The sequence below is a fragment of the Pithys albifrons genome, chromosome 7 (genome assembly GCF_047495875.1).
Source record: "Pithys albifrons albifrons isolate INPA30051 chromosome 7, PitAlb_v1, whole genome shotgun sequence".
NCBI classification, from domain to species: Eukaryota; Metazoa; Chordata; class Aves; order Passeriformes; family Thamnophilidae; genus Pithys; species Pithys albifrons.
Genome location: NC_092464.1, coordinates 49,348,309 through 49,375,002, shown reverse-complemented (window position 1 = coordinate 49,375,002; position 26,694 = coordinate 49,348,309).

Genomic DNA, 26,694 nt, shown 5'->3' with positions numbered 1-26,694 from the left:
TACTGAGTTGGCTTGAATGTTCTGAGAGAAAAACAGGAACGGGGAATAACAATGCAATTGTTATTGAAGTCAGGCTTGCAAATAGCTGCAGTCTGACTTAGAGTTAGCATTTAATATTTGAACACATAAGAGCTAATAATAATTTCTGTTGCAGTGGAACATCTGTTAGTTAATTAGAACTTGAATTATTGGAGAACTGAAAGCAATTAGCCAAAGGTTACAAACTAATTAGTGTAATAATATTGTTCAACTGGCCCTTCCATAGCTGAAATTGCAGCTAGATTCCATAACTGAAAAAGCTTTATTTTAAGGCCCCCCAAAATCTTGGTTTGGAGAACAAAATTAATCAATGGAAAACATTTCTGCAAAGTTTGAGAATTTGTATAGAATTGGTCTAGGAATATATTTTAGATTAGAATTAAATTTAAATTGAAACCAAACAGAAACCTTTTCATTTTGGATTTTAATCTTTTTTTTTGTCTCATATAAGGTCAAAAATGATTTGTTTTCATTCTTCATATCAGTGGTATGGTGAAATCTCCTTGGAAACAAATGCAGCAGCTTTAATTGAAGAAGGTCCATTATAAATTAAATAAGTTGTTAATATTGTTTTGAATAATGTTGAGGAAGATCAGTTTATTTCCATGACTTCACAGGCTGCTACTGACATGTTTCTGCTTTCATTCAGGTAAAAGGACGTTTTGGAAGGTTTTTTGCTATTTGAGTATATCATGTGGCAACTGATTTAAAAAGGGGACAGTTTGTTTTGGTTTTTTTTGAAGATGATCAGTATGTAGATACTGGCTGAAAATTCAGAAGCCTGTTTGAGAGCTGAGGGATTTTGGTGGGTGGAAATGTGATGTGTGTGTTGACAAGCTCCCTCACAGTTCTGAGGATCCTGCTCCGTCAAGGGCTGTGCTACCTGGAAATAAACTGTTCTCTAAGAAATTGAACTAACAAAGTCAGATTTCTTATGGATTCCTCCCCAGTTATGGCTGGAGTCTCTGTAGTCTAACAGAAAGTGAACTTGCAGCTTTCCTGCGGCGAGGTGACTCGTAATCTGTGCTGAGAATTCTCTGGTGGGAAACAAGTTGAGCTCACTCCTCAGTCTTCCCTTGGGCAAGGGCAGTAGTAATGCCTCTCATTTATCTGCTTGCTTGTTTTCTGAAAGTATGAAGAAACTCACTATCTTTGAGACAATTACTGCTTTATTAAAAATAAAGGGCTTCCAAAGTCAGTGATGAAGGGAGGGAAGTGTGTCACTTGCTGACATGAGCATGGTTTCCTTAAAGGCATGTTAAAAGCCTCGGTGTTGCATTGGCAATAAAAAGTGATACGGCTCCTCCTTGAATTGCTGTACTGACATCCTGTGTTGTTAGACTCATTGCTCTTGAGCTCAGTGCAGGTGGTGCATGAGGTTTAATAAAGAATAACCTCATCTTCTAATAGAAGTTTCAAACTCCCAGTAAGTCTACTTTTGATTTTATGTATCTGAAATAAAGTGTGTTTTTCATGAGAAAAACATTTAATAATGATTTGCAAGAGTTTTGAAATAAAAGAGCACAGTGTTGTCTTTCAGCGGGTTTAGCTATACAGCTTGATTGGGTTTTTTGTTTTGCTTTGGGTATTTTGTTGTTGTTTGTGGAGCTTGTTTGTTTGGTTTGGTTTTAATTTTTCTTTTTCTGGAGAGAACTCTAAGAATACTTTCCTACTCTTAAGGAAACACATGTAAGAAAATGGACAACTGGATGTCATGCATATTGCTAAATTTAGTTCTTTGTCATCAAATTCTGTTCCTTCATCTGTCCTGCTCCCAGACTTGCAGCTGTGCATGGTAGGCTTGTGCTCAGTGCATTCTCTTGCTGGTCACTTTGCAAAGTTTGCTGTAGTGAGTTATTTGATACAGGCCATAGAACTGACTGGACTGTTTGATCAACCAGCTTTTGAAATGTCTGAGAAGTCCCTATCCAGAACTTCTAAAGAGCTTGCTTACTTTGAGGAAATGAAAAGCAAGCAAACAAAACAAACCATTTTGGCATCTTTGTGAAGAGCGGTATGTTTTACTAATAGTCACTCTCTTGGGTTTTTTTGTTTGTTTGTATATTTTCATGGAGGAATGTCCTGGTCCCATCTGTGCAGCAGATACTACTGCATTAGCCCTTTCACTTCTAACAAAATGGTGTTACATGGTTAACATCCTAAGAGGACATACACCCGTGAAAATATCAGCTTTCATAAGCTTTAGTACAAAGTTTGGTCAATGTAAAACACTCTGGGATATTGCCTGTTGGAAACTTGAAGGAACCTTCCCTTTTTTTTTTTTTGTTTTTGTTTTTTTTTTCAGTGGAGGTTGTTTTTTCTTTATTTAGGTGTAGGTAGAAGTTCTTCAGGATCAAGGCTGATGAATACTGGTGGTGTTACTGGCTTTGGCTACACCCCTCCTGTTACCAGGTATCCCCCCTGGGGACATGAACCATTTCATCAGGTGGACTTTGCCCTTCTTGTATGGAGAGACGGAGCTGCTTGGTATTGGGAGCTGTCATTCCAGCATACATTTTGCACACAAAAGGTAGTTCAAAGCAATCCTTAAAGCAGTTTTACTCCTTCGAGTACCTCATTACCCATGCACGCTCACATGCACATGGAGTTTTGCATTTTCTCACTGCCCCAGGCCTCCCATATGTGTTTGCTGCCTGCCTCACTGACACCTCTGCTGTGAGTCAGCAGTCTGGGAGGGAAGGACAGGCATCACAGCCATTTTCCTTGCTCCTCTTCAGAAAAGAAGTCTGCTGCTGTGACACAGAGAATAAAACTGCATTCCCCAGCTCTTTCTAAAACATGCACGTTGCACTCAGTGTGATATTTTCTTCTCATTGGCACTATTCAGTGTTTTGTTCCAGTGCCCTTCCAATTATTACTGTATATTAATTTTGATTAGACAGGAGGCTGCTTTGTGAGTCTTGACTTCCTGCCAGTACAATCAAGTGTGAGCCATGGGAATGAAAAGCAAATGTTGCATTGAAAACCTTGTGAAAAATATAGTACTTGTAATTCACAGCACATATATATAATTTTGAAAGGAATACAAGTCTTTGTTAATAAACCAGGAATTGAGATAGGGCATGTACCCTACCCTTAAAGGGGGAAGAATATATGCAAATAGATGGAGTATCTGTATAAACTATTTTGTTTGTTTATGTATTTTCAGTACTCAACCTTTGGATCTTTTCAATTTTTAATCAGCTGTTCCTTTAATGCATCAACTGTTGCTATATAATAGATGAGTAGAACCCATGTTAGGCAGGAAAAATAGGAGTGGCATAGATTTCTGAAAAACTTACTGCAAAATATACCACAAAAAATTCAGGCAGGAATGTTTGTTAAGGCAAGATCTTTGGCTTGTGCTGTTGGGAATGGACGAGCACAGCATTGTCCCTCTCCTGTTGTCCTTTCTCCTCACTCCCAGTTTCGTTTGTGAATTCTACAAGTTTAACTCTTGAAGCTCACCAAGAAAGGAATTGTAGTACTTGCATTTGGGGATGGGGCCTGAAAAAGGAGTTTTAATTTTTTTTTTACTTTTTTTTACTCTACTTATTTTTCTGGCTGAAATAATTGTCCTTCTTAGCCCCCTTGCTTTGTTTCACACCCTTCTTTGGCTTGTGACTACCGAGTTGTCATCATACATTACTTACCGTTGAGAGGATAACTCCTGTGGGCCTGCTGTACATAGCTCAGTCAGCAGCAGGTGCTGAAGGAGCAAAGCATGTCAATATTTCATGCATTTCAAATCAAACACATTGGTTCACATATGGCTGCTCCAAGGAGCACTGTATGTAAGTATGCTTTCTTTACCTAGTTGTGCTAAACTGCCATCCCTAATGCACCTTCAGCCTGGCAATATAAATGTGATTGCAAGTAAGCAGGATGATACAGAAATGTGATCCAGCTTCTGAAATCAAGTACCTGCAAATTACTAAATGACACATCCATGGTTGGCAACTGAAGAGGGTTTTGGCGTGAACCTATCTCTATGACAGAAAAATCACATATAATTATGGAATTACAGAATGGGTCATAAGGGGTGCACACAAAGGGGATAAAGGTTTAGTATGGCCACCTCCTATTTATTTGCTCCTGATTTTACAGATGCAATATCATTTTAGCTTAGACTTTCATATATAACTTATGTCTGCTGGGCATGGAACATCATATACTTGTTTTTACCTCTATCACTGCTTAATCACTGCCATTTTCTTAAAATCTTCCTTCAAAAAGTGAGATTGAGCTCTGAGTTTTTAGTATTGAAGCATTGGACCTCCAAGAGTTGAGCTACAGAAATAACTAATTCTGACCTAAAAGCCTTCTCACCCTGCAGATGTGGGGATGGCTATGTCTGATAAAGAAGGAGCAGCTGACATGTCTAGTTGCATTCTTCCATAAGTTGTACATATTTTAAGTACAATTTCCCCCTCTCTCGATCTGGCAACACAGGCCTTGGTTTTGTAGATTTATGTGCCTCTCTTGTTCTTTAACTTAGTACTGGAAAGAGGACCACTCAAATGAAAATGAAAGAATAATTTTTATTAGTCTGCCTCACTTGCCAAAAGGAAAACCAGCCAAGGGTGTCTCTGGCTAAGGATTTTCACACTTTCAAGTTTTCTGCATTAGAACCCAACCAAACAACAAAGACGCTACTTTATATGGACCTTAAGCTGACTGCTTAGAAGCTTCATGTTTGGGTAATGTTAACAGCTTTTGCAAAAAGCAAACATACCCCCCAAAACACCACCAGATAAACAAGAAACCAACAGACCACCACCACCAAGAGGACAAATGACAAAAAAAGAACCAAAAAGACTTTTGTATTAATTGCACAGCAAAGATTAGCCATTGTGAAAAAAGGAACTTGACTTTGGGATTTAGAAGATAGTTTTTAGTTTTTAATTCTGAGGCTGAGACAGTTACTGAAGAAATCTGAATGTCTAGCTACCCTGGGGAGAAATCAAGGCATAGTGCATTGACATTTTTGTCCTCAAATTATTCTAGCTGATCCTTTGTACCATTGATGGACGTGTAGTTAAGACGTACCTGTCTACTGAACATGGAGGCGATAGTGCCGAGTACAAGGAAAGGGAAACAAGTGGCAGTGTATGAAGATTTTACTTTGGTGTTTCTGTGTTTGTACTGATTGAAAAGTATTAAACTTTGTTTCCTATTTAATGGGGAGGATATGCTATTGTCTTTTTGAAAAAAAAAGAAAACAGGTCCTACTTTGTTTTTAAGCTACCATACATTAATGGTATTTCCTACATGCAATGTGGAATAGTTTTTTTTTTGATTGTCATTTCCACACTGTCTGTTATAAAACATTTCTGAAATCTTGAAACAGTCTTGCTTAGAAAATAACTATGCCAGTTAATGCTGCAGTTGCAAGGTAAAAGATGCATCATCTGACACTTTTTTGATACATTTTTTTACTTTATTTTCAAATTTTGAACAAAATTACTTACTTTTCTTATAACTTCCCCCTGCTTTCCATTCCCTCTCTTGATCTGCCTGTTTTCAGGATGTTTAGGACTCTGAATATTTATCCTCAGGGACACATACTGCAACATAAATCATGTTAATGCTGTTGAAACAAAATATCTCTGCTTTGATTATATTGCAAAACTAAAGAAGATAAAAACAGAAGCCAGGTAATCCTCTGCACTGTGGACTGAGAGAAGGCAGCAAAAGCTGGATGCTGCAAACTAGCATAATAAGCAGAAAACAGACAAAGAAGAACAAAGCAATAGAGGCCTTATAAGAATGATGTGCTTTTGGAAATATTTTTAAAATTATATTCTAAGGAAGTTTATTTATCTCAGCTCTCCTCTGTTTCCTGAACAATGGGTGTCAGTGTTATCTCTGCCTAGATACACTGTAATGTGAAATCTCCCATATGTAGATCCCACCCCATTCCAAAACCTACAAATGTATTCAATATCTCAAAATCCTTTCACAGAAATGGGAAACAACAGCTCTCTGTCACCAGCCTGCTCTTGACTTTTGAAAGAGATTTATTTAACCCACCATGGATAGGAGCAGTGGGTCTGATGTTAGATGTCCGCAGGTATATTGAACAAACTCTGCAGCATGTAAGATTTTCTTTTAATTTCCTCTAAGTAAAAAGTGCCTGTGTAGAGGGAATAAGCAATGAAATGCCTGACTTTGTTGCTAATCCTTTGTTTTATTAGCAGTTGCCCAGGAGTAGCAAGGATTCCCTCCCTTCTACAACCCCCTGTGCCTTCTGCTAACTTGCTGCGTGGTTCTTTTTTAATTTATAAGCAGGGTTTTCAAAAGTAAACACTTGATACACAGTTGAGAGGTGTTTGTACAACTGTGTGTACATTGCCATACATGCAGAGACTCAGCAATTTAATGTGATTGGTTTTGATGTGTGACAGTATTGATCCCAGGACTTCCACAACTACCTGTGCAGCTTTGGCTGCAGGAATAAATCTCTGGGAAAATAAACAAATAGGTAATAAATATGTGACTAGTTTACAGTGTAGGTGGAGTGCCAGAGATTATGGGTCTACCTGCACTATCCTCACTCACTGCACTTAGATTTTGTCTTCCTTGGGGCAAAACGCTGATTCTTTTTATCATTAAGTGATTGTCTTCTCTGCAAAACCAGCAAACAAACCCCAAATTCAACTGAAATTTTTACAATAATTAGACAGATATTGTTATCCCACTGTAGCTCTCTGAGACTGATCTTATGCACCCATTCCTTTCTTGGGGTGGACTAGTGAAGAGCTACCAACATGTTTTAGGTTATATCTTAATGGGATATTTCAACTTTGTCTAACACAGCTGAGGTGTGTCATTTTGACCACTGACTGTGTTCACTGAGACCATATACTCTGTAAATAACAATATATTCTCAAGTTTTATCAAGCACTAGGGAGGTACTGCTGGTGGTACCTGTTTGTCTGTGCTCTGTAGAACAAGGAATGAGTGTTTTGACCTTTCTGTGTGTCTGTGTAGGACACTGTGAGGGGAGAGTATATCTCATACAGAAAATGTGGTAGGACAATTAAGTTTCCTTTATCTTAGACAGGTGAGGACTTGGAAGGAGTAACTTCATTTGTGTCTCTGTCTTAACTGTGGATCAACTGAGAATGATGAGCAGTTGGGTTTCTTTAATTATAAATTCACCTTCCTCTGTACTTTATCAGGGAGATATACTTGGTGCAGGGTCTAAAATATACTGATAGGATTCAGCCACTTCTTATTTAAAGCATTCCTGAAGGAGGGTTTGTACTTTCCTATGCCACAGTTCAGTGGCTACAGCACATGTCCAGGTGTGGGAGACACCTGTTTTTTGACATGCCTGCCGGCTTCCAGGTGCCCCTAGCAGGTTCCTGATAGCCTACACTTAGACTCTGAAACTCTGAGAAAGGTCATCTTCTAAGATGCCTTCTTCTCAGTAGCATGTCACAGTAACTGCTTTAAATGGATTTGTAGGAGCAAGTTCTGAATGCAAACCCTACAAAACAAAATTTAGTTTTCATCTAAGGATACTGAACTGCTTCAAAATGATCTCAACTACTAAAATTAGATTTTCACTAAATAAGAGTTCTCCATGGATGTAACCCTGCTGTTTTCTGCATTGACCTAATAGTGTGGTAATCTTTCTGAGACAGGCCGGTGTTTCATGTGTTGCATAATCTGAGGTTAGAACTTTACCTCAAGTGTCTGTGGGAAGGTTAGAAGCTATAATGCTGTCCTATTGTGCTTATAGTCCATTGAGACTCCGTTTCGTTATGTCCCTGAAAGTAAAGAACATTTTAATCAGAATTGGTAACTGCCCAGCACAAGGGAACATAAGTAAATCTTTAATGAAAATTGCAAATGGTTTGCTTTACCAGTGGATATGAATTTTCTCACTGAAGGATTCACTGAAAGCTATTTGAAAACCATCTGATTAAATGGGAAAGAAAGACCTTTAGAACAATTTAAAATTAATTTAACAAACAGCCTAGAGCTTGATCTCATTTGACAGCCAGTCTCATAAAAAAACACTGCCCTTCTGACATTCAGTCACAGTCTGTTTCTTTCTGCTGCCACTGACTCTCTTCCAAAAGGTGGATGCCTTTCTGAGAAATAGTCACCGACTAACCAGCTGGGATCCTATTAGGCTTGAAATCTGCACCTAGCAGTCAGCTCACTTCTCTGAAATTTTCTGCTGACTTTCTGTTCTGCTTCATTTAAGAGGTTTACTTTTAATTCTTCCAGTGTCTTACATACCACCATTTTCTCAGTACTGTGAAAGTGAGGGTCATGCAGAAGAAGTGGACTGAGCTGCAGCAGCCAAGATCCTATGGACACAGGCAGTGAGAGCTGCCATATTCCAAAATGGTCTTGAAATATGTGTATCTGTGTTTTCCTATTAGTACCTTTCAGCAGTTCTTCTCCCCTTACACATTGCACCACAAGGAGTCCATTGTATTGTTTTAGGAACTAGTGTGGTCCGTGCTATGACCTCAGTTTGCAATTTAAGTGTGCTCTGTCATCAGGATAGAACTTTCTGTTCATGGCAGACCTATGGGCTAGTCCTCTTAATCATACCTTAAAAGAAATAGTGGCAAACTTAAGCCCTGATTTCTCATAAACTTTCCCACTTGAATCTACAACTACCCATGACAGTGCACACCAACAAATGTGTGAGGAAAATTTTTGAAGTCCCTTCTAAGAATCAGGATTTACTGGGGTGGCTGTGGAACTGTGGGACAAACCAGGGGTCAGGCTGTGCTGCTGTGCTGCTGTTGCTCGGGCTTCTGGGTGCATGTGTGCCCATCTCATTTCTGACTCTCGGAATATCGCATGGAAAAGTTTATCCTCGAAATGACAGCTCCCTAAAATATTAAAATCCTTGTATGTTCCCTGCTGTCCTCAGCTCACCCAGCCAGCTGGCAGACAAGAACTGAAGGAAAATTTTTAGACACTCTCTCCCTCTTCAATAACGAAGGATTTATGTAAGTGCATATTGGCACATATTCATGTATGAGAACATATACAAGGACTTGCTGAAAATACATTTGCAGTATTAGTCGATAGAAGCTCCTGGGAGTTTAGATTTGTTTTTCTGTCTCTGTATGAATATTAGAAATATTCTCTTTTCACTGCTACAGTTAAGTGTCTCTAAGGTTATCCTTTTGAGTGCAACCACACGTAGCCCAAAAAGATTCACTACTTTAATTTTTTAACAAATGGTGATTGAAGCAAGGACTATAAATTACTAGAAAAGCAGCCAGATTTCCTTTTTAGCTTTTACAGAAACTGAAGATGTTCAGGAAGTCTGTGTTATTCAGTAATGTGCTCCACAGCTCTGACTAGTTGTGAAAGTATTACACTGCTTGCAGTAGTGTGATTAGCACACACACTTAAAATATTTACAGAGATCTCCAGTCTTGTTTTCAAAAGTAATTTTATTAGATACACAGGGTGCTTAATCTCATTGTTTTTAATGAGATATAGATCCTATGTTAGAGATAGTACAGCAGAATATGAAGAATATTTATCTGGGGTTAGGAGGGATGGGGGGAATACAGAGCTGGGAATCCTAATCTGGAAAGGAACAGTGAATTTGGGGAGGGAATTGGAAAATGTCAGGCACTCCATGTGGTACGTGCACTCATGACTGCACAAGGTATGACAGGACATTGTAGAATGTGCTGTGTAAGTACAGGACATGGGTGATGTAGAGACAGATGGAACTATTGCACTGAAGAAAAATGCAGCAAAGTATACAATTACATCTCAGATTAGGAAAAGGTGAAGAAAAAAATAAAATAGTTAAAAGTTCTCAAAGGCAGCATAGTATATTCTGCTTTACAAAATGATTTTTAAAAATGGAGTTTCATTAATATCAGAAATATGAATAAGGAGGAGATTTATAAAAGTCTTGACCAGTTTTCATGTAAGAAATTCAGAGAAGTTATCTAAGGATAGGGTACACTTACTACAGATCATGGTTACTAAAACAAGGTGTGTGAAATATGTGCATATATAGTATTTTGATATTATTGATTCTGACAAATTTAATTTTTTTTGTGGCTCATCGATCATACTGTCTATCGATAATACATTGGTGAGTTTTCTGCTTTTTGAAGGATTCTGTGAGGAAACATTTACCTTGATGTATGTACATTATTTCACTGTTACTCTTGGTCTTTCTCTTGTGAATGTGAAGAATATTCTCTTCCTCATGGGCTAGGACCTTTCTTTCTATAAGTCTCACTGTATTTTCTTTGTCATACCTTCTGGCAAATTTAAAGAGAGACAATTTGGATATAATAGGGATTGAGCTTTTTTTATAACCTCTTAAATAATTAAGTTCCCTCTACATCTGCACTGTCCAAGAAAGCCTAATCCTCTCTCTCAATTAATGAACTTTATAATTTCCCTGTGTGACAAGTATTCCTGCAAGAGTTTTTCCTCATAACAGTTTTGGCAATAGATTTGTAATCTTTCCTGAGTTATATTTCCACAGGTTATACCAGGTGAGTGTCTAATTAGTAAAATTTAAGATAGCTTAGTGAGAGACTTATTTGAATTTTTCTTTCCTTAGAAATGATGCACCCAGAAATATCGTTCCTTGTTTGCTTATTTTGAAAGCTGTAGAAAGAATTCAGTTTTAATTACAGACTTTTTTTTCAAGTGCACATAATAAATATGCTTAGCTGCTGACCATTGAAAGGGTTATTGGATGTCAAGGACAGAAAATCAATCTGATATTTTAGTAGGATCCACAGGAGACAACCTTCAACATATTTGAATTATGTATTTCAAATATTACTTTTTCACATAGGGCATTATTGCAGCATGAGTCCTTTTTATTAAAATATAAAATGTGTTTTTTATAAAAACATAACACTTTTTCAAGACTTAAAAAAAAGTGAGTCCTTGAGTAGGTGACAGCATTCATAGCAAGGAAGGCAGGTGTGATTCATGTATGAAAGCTGGCTGTGAAAACAGAGTTTTCTCCAAAGTCTTATTATTAAGTGAGAGGGGAATCTATACAAGTCCTATAACATGAAAGGAAAGTATTAAGCTGGAGAGAAGTAATTTATCAGGGCATGACACACGTGATTCTGCTTTCCCCAAAGTACTGTCTTTCTGGTGAAAATGATCCTGTGTTCTTCTTTTCTAAGGGCTGCCAGAGAAACTCGTCAGCAGAGTCCTCAACTTTTGCACTTGGTTTCAGTAGAAAATATGCCAAGAGTTTTACTAGTTCAATATTAAAAAGTTTTCCTGTGGATCTATTTGATTTTCTCTTATTTTTCTGAATAAGTTGAGCATGTAAATAACATTGGTGGGCATTGTGCTGCTTTGTATTATCATTTTTCTTTTAGGGTATGGGTGATATTTTGTGTGTGTTGTTAGGCTTTAATCAGGCTTACTAGAGAGTAAACAGTTCAGCTAGATTGCTGAGATTTCCAGTGCAGTGAGGGACTGTTCTGTACCAAGATCCCACCTATTTGCTGAATTTGGGCTTATACCATGCAGAAAACACTGCAGTTTTGTTCCTGATAAATATAGACAGTAGAAGGCAATTATCTAGTGGGAAGGCAAGATCATCTTTGCAGTTGTAAGGAAGTAAATAGGTGAGAGACAATAAATAATACCAAGGGGGAAAAGAAAATACGGGGTTGAGGGGAAAAGAGACACTGCTTTGCTTACAACAGCAATTTAGAAACAGAGGCAGGGCACAGTGAGGAGGAAGAAACCTGTTTTGAGATTCCTCGGAGCTGGGAGATAAAAAAACATTCCAAGTCAAAAAAGAGGGCATTATGACTGGAAAAAGATGAGCATTCCTCCCATCTTGAGCAAAGGCAAGAATGACAACAGTCCAGCTGGCCTCACCTCTGTGCCAGAGAATGTTGTGTCCTCGGAGAAACCACCTCGGGGTGCATGGTGGACCGAGTGACTGGGAAGAGCTAGCAGAGATGTCATCAGGGCAAACTGTATCCGACTAATTAGTGATTGCTTTCTGTGTTGGCACTGGACTGTCTCTGCAGACAAGGCAAGAGCAATCAAAGTTGTATACAACAGCCTCAGCAAGACTTTCGTTGTAGTTTCTCACAGTAGTCTTGTAGCCAAACTGAGGAGGCACGAGTTGTAAGCGTGGATTGCAAGGAGGCTGAGAACCGGCTGATTCATCAGCCTCAAAGTGGAGTAGCAGCGTTTCAAAGCCTAACTGGTGGTTAGTTATGAGAAGCATTCCTGAAGGGCTGATACTGGAATGTGGTTTAATGTTTTCAGCAGCAGCCTGGGCAGCGAGCTAGAACACACTTCAGCAAGTTCACAGGTGACTTCAAGCTGAGGATTGTGGCCAACAAAGCCATGGTTCAGGGCTGCCCTTCAGAGACACCTTTACAGGCCACGAAACTGGTGAACAGGAGCATTGTGAAGTTCAGGAACAGTAAATGCATTTCTTCATGTGGGATGTGCTAACCCCCTGCAGCAGCACAGGGGACTGACAAGCAACATTGTAGAACAGGACTGTGAGTCATGGTGGACATGAATCCTCAGCACTTCTTTGCAAGGTGAAAGGTAAGTGCATGCTAGTTTGGGTTGATCAAAGTCACTGTGTTTCCTACTTTGCCACTAACAAAATAGTATCTGGAGAACTGTGTCCAGTTCTTTCCAGCCTCATCCAGTACAAGACAGGTGTCGGTAAACTGGTACAAGTTCAGTGAAGGATCACCTAGGGGACTAAGGACAGGAATATATGTGGGAATGCTGAGTGAGTTCAGATTGTTCAGCCAGGACAGAAGACTAAAGGAGAGATCTCATTGTCCTCTACAACTATCTAAATTTAGATTGAAGATAAGGTGGTGTCAGACTCTTCTCAGCAATGTATGATGGAAGTCGAAGCCAGACATAGCAACTACAAGTCTGAGTAGGAGGAACTGTGACTGGATTAAAAAGAAAATGATTTGCCATTAGTCTGGCTGAGTACTGGAGCAGGGCCCAGAGAGACTGTGAAATCTTCATTCTTGGAGTTTTGACAAAACTTGACAATGTCATGAGCAACCCAATCTGACACTGAAGGTGGCCTTGCTCTGAGCAGAAGGCAGAGTTGAATGTCTTCCAGATGTCTCCTCCAACCTAAAATTGTTCAGTGATTCTCTGAGTTGACTCCTTAGAGTACTTTCAATAGTCTCCAAAAAAAAGGCTGATTATTGAGTGTTGTCATGCCCATTCATTGCACGTATCACTCTGAATTCACCAGAAAAACAATATTAGATGCAGGTAATCACTTCAACATTCAATGTGCATGGTGAACAGCTTATTATCAGTAACTGCATCATTAAATATGTAAAAGGCTTTGCTAATCACTGACCATTGTTAAAGATTCATATAGTCTAAATACTTTACCAGAATTTTAACAACCTGCCTCTTCAATTAAAATAAAATAAATGCATCAGAGCACAGAGAGAATGATCAAGTGCAGAAAAGTACAGTTGAAATGGACATTCTTTCTTGATTGAAAAAGTCACCTAATCAATGGGATCATTGAAGTAATGTATAATCAAGTAGCAGGGAGTGTTCAACAGCTGGAAATTGTGAATAGAATTTAATTGTTCCTGGACTGACATCTTGCTCTGAGATCTAAGTGTTTCTTTAATAATTCTCTTTAACCACCTTGACTCATATTTCAGCAACACCATTGTGTGAACTGAGTTACTAGCAATCAGCCTAAGGAAAAATTTGCTGAAGTCTTCAGGAAGAAAACAAGAGGTGGGTTTCATATGTGTATATAAAGTTCAGAGCTACAAAACTTCTTAAGAGCTAAAGAGTAGCACTTAAAGCTATCCAACCCAGAAATATCAGCTGAGAAAATATATTGATGAATATTTCGTCTTTGTGCTGGATCATTCCTGTATTTAAGAGGCCAATAAGGAAATTTTAATGGAGAGTATCTTCTGTTGAAACCCATTAAGTTTTGGTTCAGTGTAGGCTCTCTTAATAAATGCTGCTGCCTCCAGCCAATGGGTCTGGTGCTTCCTTTGTAGATAATTTTATGATATATGAAGTTATATATTCATTTACGTCACAAGGAATCCTATCCTTGGACCAGGCTCTCTGGAACAAATTCTATGGATGTTTTCTGTAATGCTGCCACTGACTTACCTGGGACTTTTGGATCCACATTAAATGTAGGATTGGCACCAACAAGACCTTATGTTCTTTTCCGTAATCGTTACAAGAGATAGCAGAAACACTACAGTTATATTTGTTAGACAAAGCAGCGAAGGCTTGATTCTTTGCTTTGTGGTTGTTTTTATGAGATTCCCTGTTTTTCCAGCATTGAAGTAAGAAAAACTTAACCTTAGTTTCAGTGGATGTTCGATCTGTGATTGTCAGGTGTAAGCATTCTGAGAGCTGTGAAATGAGTTGATGCTGTGGTGCTGAGGCACCAAGGGTTTGGAACAGCAGGAGGTCCAGGACTTTTTTGTTGAAAGTAGAAGATGTGGTAGTGAGTGAAGATTACTATCATTCAGTGTATCCACCCTGAAGTCTGTTACTAGATGCAGGAGGCATTTGCAAGGAACATTGATGTGCATGATAGGTAGGGCTCTGAGGGGAAATGGTATTATAACAAGGAGTTAGGCAGGCTTGTGCCAGTCTGCTTTTTATAAAGTAGTTATGAGAGCTTCTAGAAGAGAGATTTTCAGATGTGGAAAAGGAACACGATATTAAAGGTGTATACAGTTTGGCAATAGAGATGCCTCTTTCCCTCTGACAGACCCATTTTAGTGAGGTTTTAACTTTATCATACCTTATTTTATTGTGAACTTACCCGGCAAATGTTAACATTGTACTCAGAGTTTGTTTGGTCAAAACATTTCTCCTCAATAATGGAAGTCTGAGTGGATGTAGGTACGTGGCTCAGTACTTGTTTCTGAATTTGAAAAGTAAACTGCAGCAGTCTTAGTCTCGAGTGAGCAAGCTCTGAAGGGCAGAGAAGCCTCTCTTGTTATGTAAAAATACCTATTTTTTTTTGGCTTTTGCGATTAGGTTGTTATGAAAAAGCATCATAAAATGTAATGTAGAATCTTGTAAACTGCTAAAGCACTTTTAAAAAGCCACCAAAAAGTTGTTTCTAGGTTTTTTTCAAATTAAAAGTTATTACTCTCCAGTTTTAGCTTGTTTGTGGAGTAAATTCCTTGGAACTTTATGTTTCCTTCTATCAAATTCATCTAGACTCTTCCATGGCATAAACAACAGATGACCCAAAGAGGCCTCAACTTACTTTGACTGTATTTTTACCCTATCAGAGACTTTGTGAGAGAAGTTCAGTGTCATGTACTGAGAATGAAATCTGTCAAACAGTTCAGAAAAACGTGGCTAATTTTGCAGTGTTAGATAAAACAACTCCTTTTGCTTTTTCCTCTGAGAGTAATAGCCTCTATTTTCAGCACAATTGGCCTTTGGCAACTGTTGGTAACATGGGAAAGTATTTTTGGAAAAGGAAGGAAATAAAAAAGGATTAAACCACAGGGAATTGCAAAGGAGAGAGAATGCTGAAGAACAGGACTGCTAAGGAAGAAATAGCTTTACAGCAAGCTCCTGGACTATAGCTATTATTTTTCTCATGTCCTCCCTATATGGGTTCAAAATAGGTCAGACACAAAATCGCTCGCTTTATCTTACCATTATGGTTTAACCCCAGCTGGCAACTAAATAACACAGTCACTTGTTCACTTCCCATACCTGTCCCCCCCACCCTTCCCTGGAGTTTGGAAGAGAATCAGAAAAACACAAACCCTGTGGATTGGAATAATTTGATAATTGACAAAAAATATAATAATAATAATTTTAATGATAAGGAGAGGGAGAGAGATGAATAAAACCCAAGACAAAAATGATGCACAGTACAGATGCTCACCACCCACTGATGAATGTCCACCTTGTGCCCAGCCAGTTCTGCCCAGTTTATATTCTGAGCAGGTGTTTCATGCTATGGAATATCTCTCTGACTAATACAGGTCAGAAGCCTCCAATACAGGCCATTCTCCCTCCAAGCTTCTTATGTATCTGCTTAATGGCAGAGTATGGGAAACAGAAAAGTCCTTGACTTAGGCTAAGTACTGCTCAGCAACAACTAAACCATCAACATGTTATCAACACTATTCTCATCTTAAATCCAAAACACAGCCATGTACCAGCTACTAAGAAAAAAGTTAACTCCATCCCAGGCAAAACCATGACAGTATCCACCCCTTATTTCATACCATTTATGTCATGCCAGGTTCCATGCTTTCCAGTACACCATCACTTTTCCTGTCCTTTGATTTACGTACACAGATGTCATTCCCTTACTCTGTGGACCATCCCTATGAAAGTCCATTGAATTCCTTTAGTCCATGACTTCCTGCTCCATCTGTCATGAGCATCATTCAGGGCAGGAAAGGTGGAGCATAGTGTTGCATTGCTACATACCGAAGCCAGTTCTGATTCCATTGCTGTTTGCTTGGCACTTTCATCAAAGTCCATTCTTCATTGAAGTGGTGATTGAAAAGGAGTTGGGTTCAGATGCCAGAATCTGGAGTGTCAGAGAGGAGTTGCCCAGTGTGGTGATGGGCATATAGCTGCCATAAAAGTGATCCTGTATAGCATTATATAGGAATTAACATAATATTATTTAATTAATTGGTCATTCTCAATGAAAGTCAAATCCCCTTGAGCCACTCATCCGACTCCCCTGTTCTCCCATATTACCCACCAAGTGCACCAAGGTTCTTGAGAAAAAACAATCCCATGGATGGGTTTGCTTCTGCCTGAGGCAGGAATAACTGAGCATAGTTTTATGTGCACTACAGGAACTTTTCCCCTTCTACAGTTCATAAAAATCTTGTTTGAGCAGGGTCAGCCAAATTGGCAGCTCTCCTAGTGTTGACTAACAGGTAGCTTTTGCTAATTGTGTATCCCCATGCTTGAAGGTCCCACCACCCATTGTTCTCAGTGGTATCTTTAACAGTCCATTTTATCTGCCTGAAGGCTGGTGCATGAGAGGGAATGTGATACACCCACTCCCTGCCATGTCCTTTGGCCAGTTGTCCATGAAATTGTTTTAGAAATGAGTTCTATTGTCTTGCTCAATTTTTTTTTTTTTTGGAGTATCATGTTGCCGGAAGTCTTGGTTTTGAGGCTCAGGATAGTGTTCTGAGCAGTGGGATTGGGGCACAGGATATGTGTCCAGCCATCCAGTGCCTGCTTCCACTAGTGTAAGCACATGGCCCATGGCCTTGGTGAGTTGGTAGGCCTGTGTTATTATCAGTCTGCCAGGCTGCCCCAGATTTATATTGCAGACATCATCACATCAGAGAGGCTTTAGCTGCCTGGCCTGCTCAATTGCAGCACATTTCACATACCTGAACAACCTTTGTGATATTGTCCATGGCTGAGTCCACCTCTTGGTCATGAACCCAGCTATAGATTTCATCTCTTCTTTGATGGTCCGAGGTGTCATGAGCCCAATGAGCTAGAAATAAATCACCCTTATGATCCACCTGAGCCAGTTCAGTTTTTGCAGCCTTATCTACCTGTTAATCTGATGTTCTCCAGTGGCCCATCTCTTGGCACAGGACCATCCCTGTGATGTACCAGGTACTCCACCCAGGCAGCAGTATAGTGCTGCAATCGTAAAATCACTAAGGTTGGAAATGACCTCCAAGATTACTGAGTCCAACCTTTGGCTGAACACCAGCATGTCAACTTAAACACAGCACTAAGTGCCATATTGAATAGTTTCTTGAACATTTCCAGGGATGATGGCTCTACTACTTCCCTAGGCAACCTGTTTCATGGCCTTACCTGATCCTTGGATAAAAGGTGGGATGATAGGAAAATGATTCATCTTTTAACAGTATATGTTTGTCAGGCTTCAGTGCTGTAGCTGGAGGTGACTTGTAAACCCAAAGTTAAGTATGCCATGGCAGGGTAATGATGTGAATCTTGCGCTGGTCATTTCCTAATTGCATTTTACTGCATAGGTACATCTAAAAGATATTTTTGCTACTTTAATTGGTACCATCTTCATAAGTATATAGTATGCTCATGGCAAAATCTCTTCAAATGTTGCTTGTGGTCATCTCCCAACCCAAAGTAAATGTCTTGCTAAGTCTTTCTGTATTATAACAAAAACTATGTAGATGTATCAATTAAGGACATGACTTAATGTCAGACTTAGCAGTGTTGGGTTTACAATTGGGCTCTGTAATCTTAGAGGTCTTTTCCAACTTCAATGATTCTATGATTACATCTTTTTGAAAAGGAAGGACCTGCACATCTTCCCCCCCCCCCCCCCCCCCCTTATTTTCCCTTGACAGATATTCCAGTCATGAAGCAGATGTTAAAGGCTTAGGTAATTCAGGTTTGTTTCTGGTTTTTTCCACTCAGCTTTCAAGTTCATGACAGTGTAGACTCAGTGTGGAACTTAAACAAAGAGGAAACATATGAGCAAATAGAGAAATAAAGAGAAAGGAATTAGTCTTTTCATTGTTGTGGAGTGTGCAACTAGGACTTCAGTTATGGACCTCTGGCATTATTCATTTTTTGTATATATTTCTTAATCTTCAAAAATATGGATAATCTGATTTAATAAGATTAGGCCTATTAATATTTGAGCAGAATGTTAATAAAGAATTAAAGTCTTCTCTCAGTTCTATCAACATGAGTCCAAAATAACCCTCTTGATTTCTTAGAATATTTGTTCAATAATGCAGTAGTACAGAGAATTGAAGGTAAATTATGGTGCACTGCTTTTGAGCTGTTCAAAGGGACTTTCTTTCAAGAGTAGATTATTTTCTTACTGTCTCACTAAATAATTATTAACTGCACTTCAGTTTACACCAAAGTTTTCTATGAACAGTGATTAGATTGAACTTCAGCAAGAATGGGCCTTCCTAGTTCCATACCCAGTAACTGTGGCTAAATTGGGGATTTAGCCCAAGTCTGCAGAATGATAATTTAGTGCTGTGTCAACTGAGATACTCTTCCTACTTCCAAGCAGAAAAGAGGACCTGACTTGCATGCTACATGAAAAGCTGATTTGATGCCAGATAAGGTTGGATCATTCAAAGTACTTTTATGTTAGGATTAAGCCACGCTTAGGCTTTTATAAGAGTAATAAGAATCCTCCTAAAGAACAAAACCAAACCCAAGGAAACCCCAAACCAACCAAAGGCCATGGAGAGACCTCTTTTTGTAGGCTTTTGCTTTTTATTTTTCTTGTACTATTTATCAGAAGCAAGGCCTCCTGCCTCATTAGTCAATAGCACCTGAGTGTCTCCAAGTGTTGTAAGCTGCTCCTGGAGTTCTCCTGATTAGTTTCCTGCCATCTTGATTTACTAAGAGACCTCAGGCCTTTTTCCTTAAGGGTACATGTTCTGAAAAGTTCAGTTAAAGAACTGGTTGGAGTTGAAAATCTACATGAATGAGTTACAAGCAAATGGCTTTGTAGTATTGGGTCTGTTTTCAAAGTAAGAAAATGAACCTGTGTGGCAGCCCAATACTGACAGCACTGGCTTTTTGCACTTTCACTGTTGGTTGACCTCTGTATCCATGTAGTTTAGCAACATTAATGACTGTCAGTATCACAGAGTTTAGGGAATTTCTGTCTTAGTGTACAAGTTGTGAATGATAAAAACAGTGTGCATTCACAGGATATTCTACAGCATCTCCACAACTGGCCATTTGTCTTCATTATGGATTAAAGGCAGTTTTACAATGTAAATATTGAATACATTATAGTGGTAGAGAATTTCATAGCTTGGGCAAACTAAAAAATGTGAACCGAATTTTTGCTATAAGTGACTGGCAACTCTTACAGTTGGACAAGACCATCATGACTTAAACCAGACTACTCTCTTTCTTGATTAGCAGCAGAACTATTGTCTTCAGTAAGAGATAATGATGTTAAGTATCATTAGTGCAGAGCTGGTTTTCAGGAAGAAATTCTAGTGTAGTGAGGTGAAGTGGTTATTTGCATATGACCTTCACTAAAATCTGCTGACAAAGTCACCTGTTATTTCTAGCAATTTAAATAGATTCAAAATAACTATAAATAGGAATGGTAACATTTTCCTGATGTGTTCTAGCTATCTGTCATAATTATGTGATGGATGGAAATGTATTGATCTCTGACCTGGTCTCTGTGCTACTACCTGAGCCAGAGTTTGAAACTGGATGATGGTTTAGTAAAGTTTCTCTTGATTAGAAGTAGTAAATTTCATCCCCAAAATAGCCTATAAACTGGTTTTTGCAGCTTATTAGAGATTGTCCTAGTACTTAACTTCCCAGGGCTTTGCCTGAGGCTGAAGTGGTTTCTAACAATCCATCATTAACTTCTGTGACAAGCACAGGTAGGCTGTGATTGTCAGAATTAGTCATGACATACTGTAGGCCTCCTACTGTCATTCCTAAAAATGCAGGCACCCCAGATTTTGCACCATTGCTGGGTACAAGCATGAATGTGAAATTAGTGTATTTTACAAACTCTTGCAGGCAACTCTGTGCTGTATTTGTTCGAGTCCCTCTATAATGTCTTAAATATCTGCTACTGGAATCATCCACTCTTCAGTATCAATGTCACGTTGTCTTGGGTTCATCTCAAGTGCCCCAGTTTTTAACCACAGCCATGTGCAAATCCCTGGAGGAGAATCAGAATCCTCAAATAAACCTTAAGAACTGGAAATAGTCATAAATATATTATGAATTCTTGAGCACCTATTGAGAAGAATATACAGATATTCAAATCCAGCTTCTTGAAGTTAAAGTCCATTTTAAAGCATGTGCTGCTAATAACATATTTCCTATAAATTGTTCCAGCTGCTAGTAACTTATGCATTTATTGTGCTATCTGTTATAACCAGGACAGAAGGTTAGCATTACAAACCTGTCTCCTCTTGAACAAGTTAGTAAGAAAACTACAGTACCCTCCTTTCAGTATCATTCTGCAAACCCCAAACACAATAAATGCATCTGGTAATCCAGATGTTTATATACCAATAGGTAACAATATCTCCAATGCAATAAATCATATCATATCACAGAGATCTGATGCCAGTTATTTGAATGGGATCTTGCCTGAGAAAAGGTCTTCATAACTGTATTTATACTGCAACCTATTTTTAATTCTCTATTGTATAGGAAAAAAGCTGTACTTTTGTAGACTGACTTAATCACTAAATATGAGGAACATTCACACACAATTTGAAGAAATGTTGATACTTAAAGTTTTTATTAAAGTTGAGAATTTTCTTGGAACAGAAAACTTACTAGTTCTTTTTCTGCATTCAGTCATGACTGACAGGAAGTTGATGCCTTTCTATTCTGCTGAGATGCAAAAATTTTTTAGTTACTCTTTTGTTTGGGTTAGTCATGTATGCTGAATAGAAAATACTTGAATGATAAAGAAGCTCTGGTATGATAAACTGAAGAACAAAGCCTGCATTTGAGAAAGAGAGAACACTTCAAGGGCAAACTGAAATAAAACTTCAAGTGATTTGCAGCTGATGAAATTAACTGGAAATTATAAAGAGCAAACAGATCAGGATGGTATAAAGCACCATAACTCAGAATGATTATTTCTGGGAAGATGTAATGTGTGAATCCAGGTGTAAAGAGGTGGCCTTGAAGACAGCCAAAAGTTCAACAGGCCTCATTTTCCTTATTTTGCTTATCCACTAGAATTTTTAGCTGCACTCCTAACTGTAGTGTATGAAATTGCCAGTTGTGACTCACCTTAAATTTCAAAGAGCAACACAATGATAACATAAGGAATCAAAGGACTGAAAGAACATTAAAATGTCATCTAATCAATCCCTTTGTCCCCAAAGACCATCAAGACAATCTAAAATCATTTCTGATAAAGTTTATCTAATCTTTTTTCTTTAAAGCCCAAAACCTCTACATCTAGAGACTCCATAAAGATTTAGGCAATCTGTAAAATATGCAACAATCCTTATACTTACTGCCACAAAGTTGTTTATTTTCTTCCCCTCCTCCCCTTCACTGTAATATAAATTCTTCACTTACTATATCTGAAGATAGGACAAGACAATCTTTTTATTTTCATTCTGTTCAGCTGTGCTTATTATATGCTGCCTCTTTTCAGCCTTCTCTTGTTTAGATTAAGTAACTGCTATTCTTTCCCTTTTTCCATGTAGACCATAGTTGGCGACCTCTCACTTTCTCATTGATCCCTTCTGGACTTTTTCCAACCAGAACATGTAATACTCAGCGAGATCTTACCAGCTTCACAATAAACAAGATGATTACTGCATAGGACTTGCCAGCAATAGTCATATTTATGCAGCTCAAGATAGCATTTATCTTTGTTTTAAAGCACAACATTCTTGCTTTATTCTAGCTTGGAATCCATAATCATTGACATGCTCTCCATTTCTTCTGCAAAACAGTTAATAAAACACTTTTCCTGTGTTTTCAGAATTTGGTTATTTTTGTAAGCAGTTGTCTTCGTTCATTAGTATCTTGTATTTTTAAATGAATTTTCCAGCTTTGCAATACTTTTGAACTGCAATAATGGTCCAAACACGCTTAAATCACCTCTACACTGACGGCACTTTCATGTTCAATGAGCATACTTGTTGTGTCATACAAATTTGATTAGTTGCAATCTTCAGTGGCATGGGTAGACTAAGTATCTTGAAGAGTTTCATCTTGCTATATTATAATGCTGAGACATTGATAAATATTTGCAGCATGGTTTTCTGTCAGATATGTATACAGATATGATTATAATGGTTTCATTAATCCATATTTTTTTACCCACATAATATAAAAATGTTATATGAGAAAGTGTCAAAAATCCTACTAATGGCCAAATGATGTTTGCTGGTTCTTCCCATCTTTCCCTGTATTCAGATAATTCTATCTACATGCATACATATACAATAAGATGGTATTATGCATTTATATAACAATACCATAAAACAGGGAAAGTGGTATTTTGAGCAGAGCTTTCTGCTCAGAGGGGACTTCTGGAATTATTTTGTTGATGGTGAAAGCAGTATTGATACCATATTAGAAGTGCTGTTTTATTTTTCCAAGAAGGAAGATGAGGTAGTCAAAGTTCTCATTATACTGCTGTGTGAGGGGGAGCAGGAATGAAATAAAAAACAGTAGTGTCATCTTCATGAGAGATATCTTTGGTTGGTTGTGTGTGTATATTTGGAACTCCTGATTGAATAAAAGAGTGAAAAGTTATGGATTGCATCTAAAAACAATAACCATTCTAATAAGCACAGCTAAAGATACATAAATGATAAAAAATACAAAACCTCTCCTTTTTTAATCCTGGAACAGTTTTAACAAATATGAAATTGTGCAGAAAGGAAGTGTCTGAGACATACAGTAGGCTGGGTTAGAGATTTTTCACCTTTGTACCTTTCAAAAAAAAATAGTAAAAATAGCTTTGCACCCTGCACCCACTGACTCTGTAGTGTCATGGGCTTCAAGCAGGGCTGTATAGATGTAGAATTGCAGAATCATAACATCCTTTAGATTGGTAAGGGTCTCTGAGATAATCAAGCCTAACAGTTAACCAGACTGCCAAGTCCACCACTAAACCATGTCCCTAATTGCTGCATCTCTGGGACTTTTAAACACCTCCAGTGGTGCTGACTCAACCCTTTCCCTGGGCAGCCTGTTCCAGTGCTTGACAATCCTTTTCATAAAACCAGTTTTTCTCATATCTAATCTAAACCTCCCCTAGTGCAACTTGAAGCCATTTCCTCTTGTCCTATCACTGGGAGGAAGATACTGGGAGAAGAGACTGACACTCACCTGCTGTACAGACTGATAATGCTGCATGGTCACGTGTGCATCTGCTCAGAAGTGGCCCCAGGGTGGGGACATGTGATAATGTTTGCTTTCTGCTCCCAACTGCTGACCCACTGAAGGGCTCCTAAATCTCTTCAAGTGCATGTATTTACTATTTGTCTGCACACTGAAGTCTGATATTGGTCTAGGACCTGATCCTCCTTGTATTTGTGATGATCATAGCTGGGCAGGGGAAGCTTCCTGAGCCATTCTGCAAAGAAAAATAGGACTTCAAAGTTCCTGCTCCACAGTGTATCTTAATACATGTTGGAAAGGTGGAGCTGTAGCCCTAGAAACACACCTTCTCCAAGGCTTTTCAGAGGGATCTAAATGCAAATAACATCTTCACAGCTATCTGTCCCTCTCTAGAATTTCTGTTCTAGATGTGCTGTAGTTTGTACTTCTTTCTATTAACCCAAACTATAGTGTCAAGTCGGATTTAAAAAGCAGAAAGATCAAAGGGAAATGTCTAAAAAACCTTTATAATATAATATTGTTCTAAAACATACAACGATGTTATTTGTAAGAGATAACTATAGTTATGAAATACACTACTGTTATCCATTTTCATTCAAGAAGTACTTAACCAAGCACCAAATATTTATGATTTTTTCTAATCCAGTGCTTTTGGAGGCACAAATACTACAATGATCTTTCAAATTGAATGTCATAGCAGGAAATTGGTTCAGTGATCAATATTCATTTGTGAGAAATTGATCCAAAAGCGCAACATTACTTTTATAACTACTCTGATCAAGATAAGAGTGCTCTTGCTTTTATGTTGCTATCAAATTGTAAAAATTAAATACAAGAATTACAAAGCCTAAGCCTTTCTAGATGCAGAATATTGTTTTGCTACTGTTGGAATGCTGCAGCAAAGGCAGTAATATCAGCTAAGTTCCCTGCTAGTAGCAGTTCTGCGTAGGTAATGTAAATGCTGGGTTATTATCTGGCTTCATGGAAAATGTAGCTGGCTAAATCAGGTTGTTTATAAGGTAGTTTTTGCACAAGGTAAATTCATCTCTCTGCTGTGGACAGGAACTTAATTTGGTAGAAGCAACTTGGCTGTACTGTGTGATGGATAGTGGTGTGATGGGAGGATTTTCCTGGGCATGCATTGAGATGGCATTGGACAAATCTGTTGGAGTTTCTTTCCTTTAGCACTCTCTTTCTGAAGAGAAGGTTATCTATGAGCAGGTGGATTGTATGTTTAAAGGATATTTTTGCTTTTTTCCTTTTTCTAGTCATGTGAGCTTGTCTCACATACGGCAATTGAGCTTCCCTTGTTTTAGATTTGATGTGTAACAAACTGTAGGGAAATTCAGCATGGCACTTTGAGTGGTCTAATGTCATCCAGGAAGAACTGAAGTGATAGGGTAGGATCATATCTCTGAAAGAGGTAATAGAGCTGAAGGGGTTAGTGTGAGGTTAAACACTGCGATTAAACCCTAATGTTGAGAGAAGGAAGTGATTCTGTTCGCCTGTGCCTCCTGAGGACCTCATCTGAAACTGTATTATATCTGACTGGCAGAATCCCATGTGTCAGTGTACCTTGTCTTTATTATTATTGATTGTATTTTTTTATTTTTATTTTAAGAAGTAAAATTTCTTTCCATGCTAGAGCAAAACCCAGTTTTGAGATCTCAATACTTCTTTCAAAGTAGAATTGAGTTTGAATTTCCCACTACACAACTAGCTATGAATTTGCAGAGGGACTTCTATATGGTAAGAACCAGCCTTTACATGATATTTAAAAGAAAGCTTTCTTTGCCTTTGATCCATGTCTGTATTCCCCTGACTCATCCACAAGGGGGACATAGTTCTAAACAAATACATCATGGTTATTTTTGAATATGCACATTTCTAACCCTTCTTATTTTACATGATTCACTTAAAATGCCTTGGGACAAGCTCAAAACTGTGCAGGCAGTCACTAAGGAAACTCTTTGACAGGAATACAGAAAAATGCATTGATTTTGGTTATTTTTATTATTTTTATTTTGGGGAGCTTTTATTTTTTGTTTACAGATGACGTAAGTCCTGTGGGAAAATACTTTGCTTACCTGGGTGTCATCACTGACTTCAGATTAAACATATCCACATGCCGAAAAGATCATTATGTTTTGTTGGTTTATTATACAATTATTTTGGCCTTCTTGAGTATGGATTGACATTTCTCCACTTGCTTCAGACATAGCTGGAGCTATCTAGTAATTAATTTAGAAGATGTGGTAATGAATATTGCCCCCTTCCTATGTCTGTCTCCTTTCCTAATAATTAGTGCTGTGTGAAACAAAGATTTGAATTAGAGGAAAACAGCACATGGGTTTATATAACAACTTGGCTTGATTTCTGAACTCCAGAAATAGAGTTTTCAGTTTGTATTACAACTGTGTTCTAGGGCTCCTGGAAAAATGAGATGTATGATTGAGACTGAGTTCACTGCAGGGTACAAGATTCTTTCTAACCTTCTGATATTAAAAAACATAATCCTACATGCAAGCAGACCCTCCTTCAGACATTGTCTGGCTACGATTGAATTTTGGAAAGGCAATTTGGTATTTAGTTAAGCCGAGCTGCCCTGACTCCTGACTAAAGAAAGGAAACTCACTGTGGCCTCTTTCTTCAGTCACAAGCAAGTTTTGACTTCTCTTATACAATGTTAATACTAAATATATTTTTATGCTTTGTATTTAAAGTGTAATTCTGCTTACATCCAGTATCAGAAATGAGAAAGCAAGATATTGTCTCTCTTTTTACCTAGCTGTAGATATCATATTGATGAACATA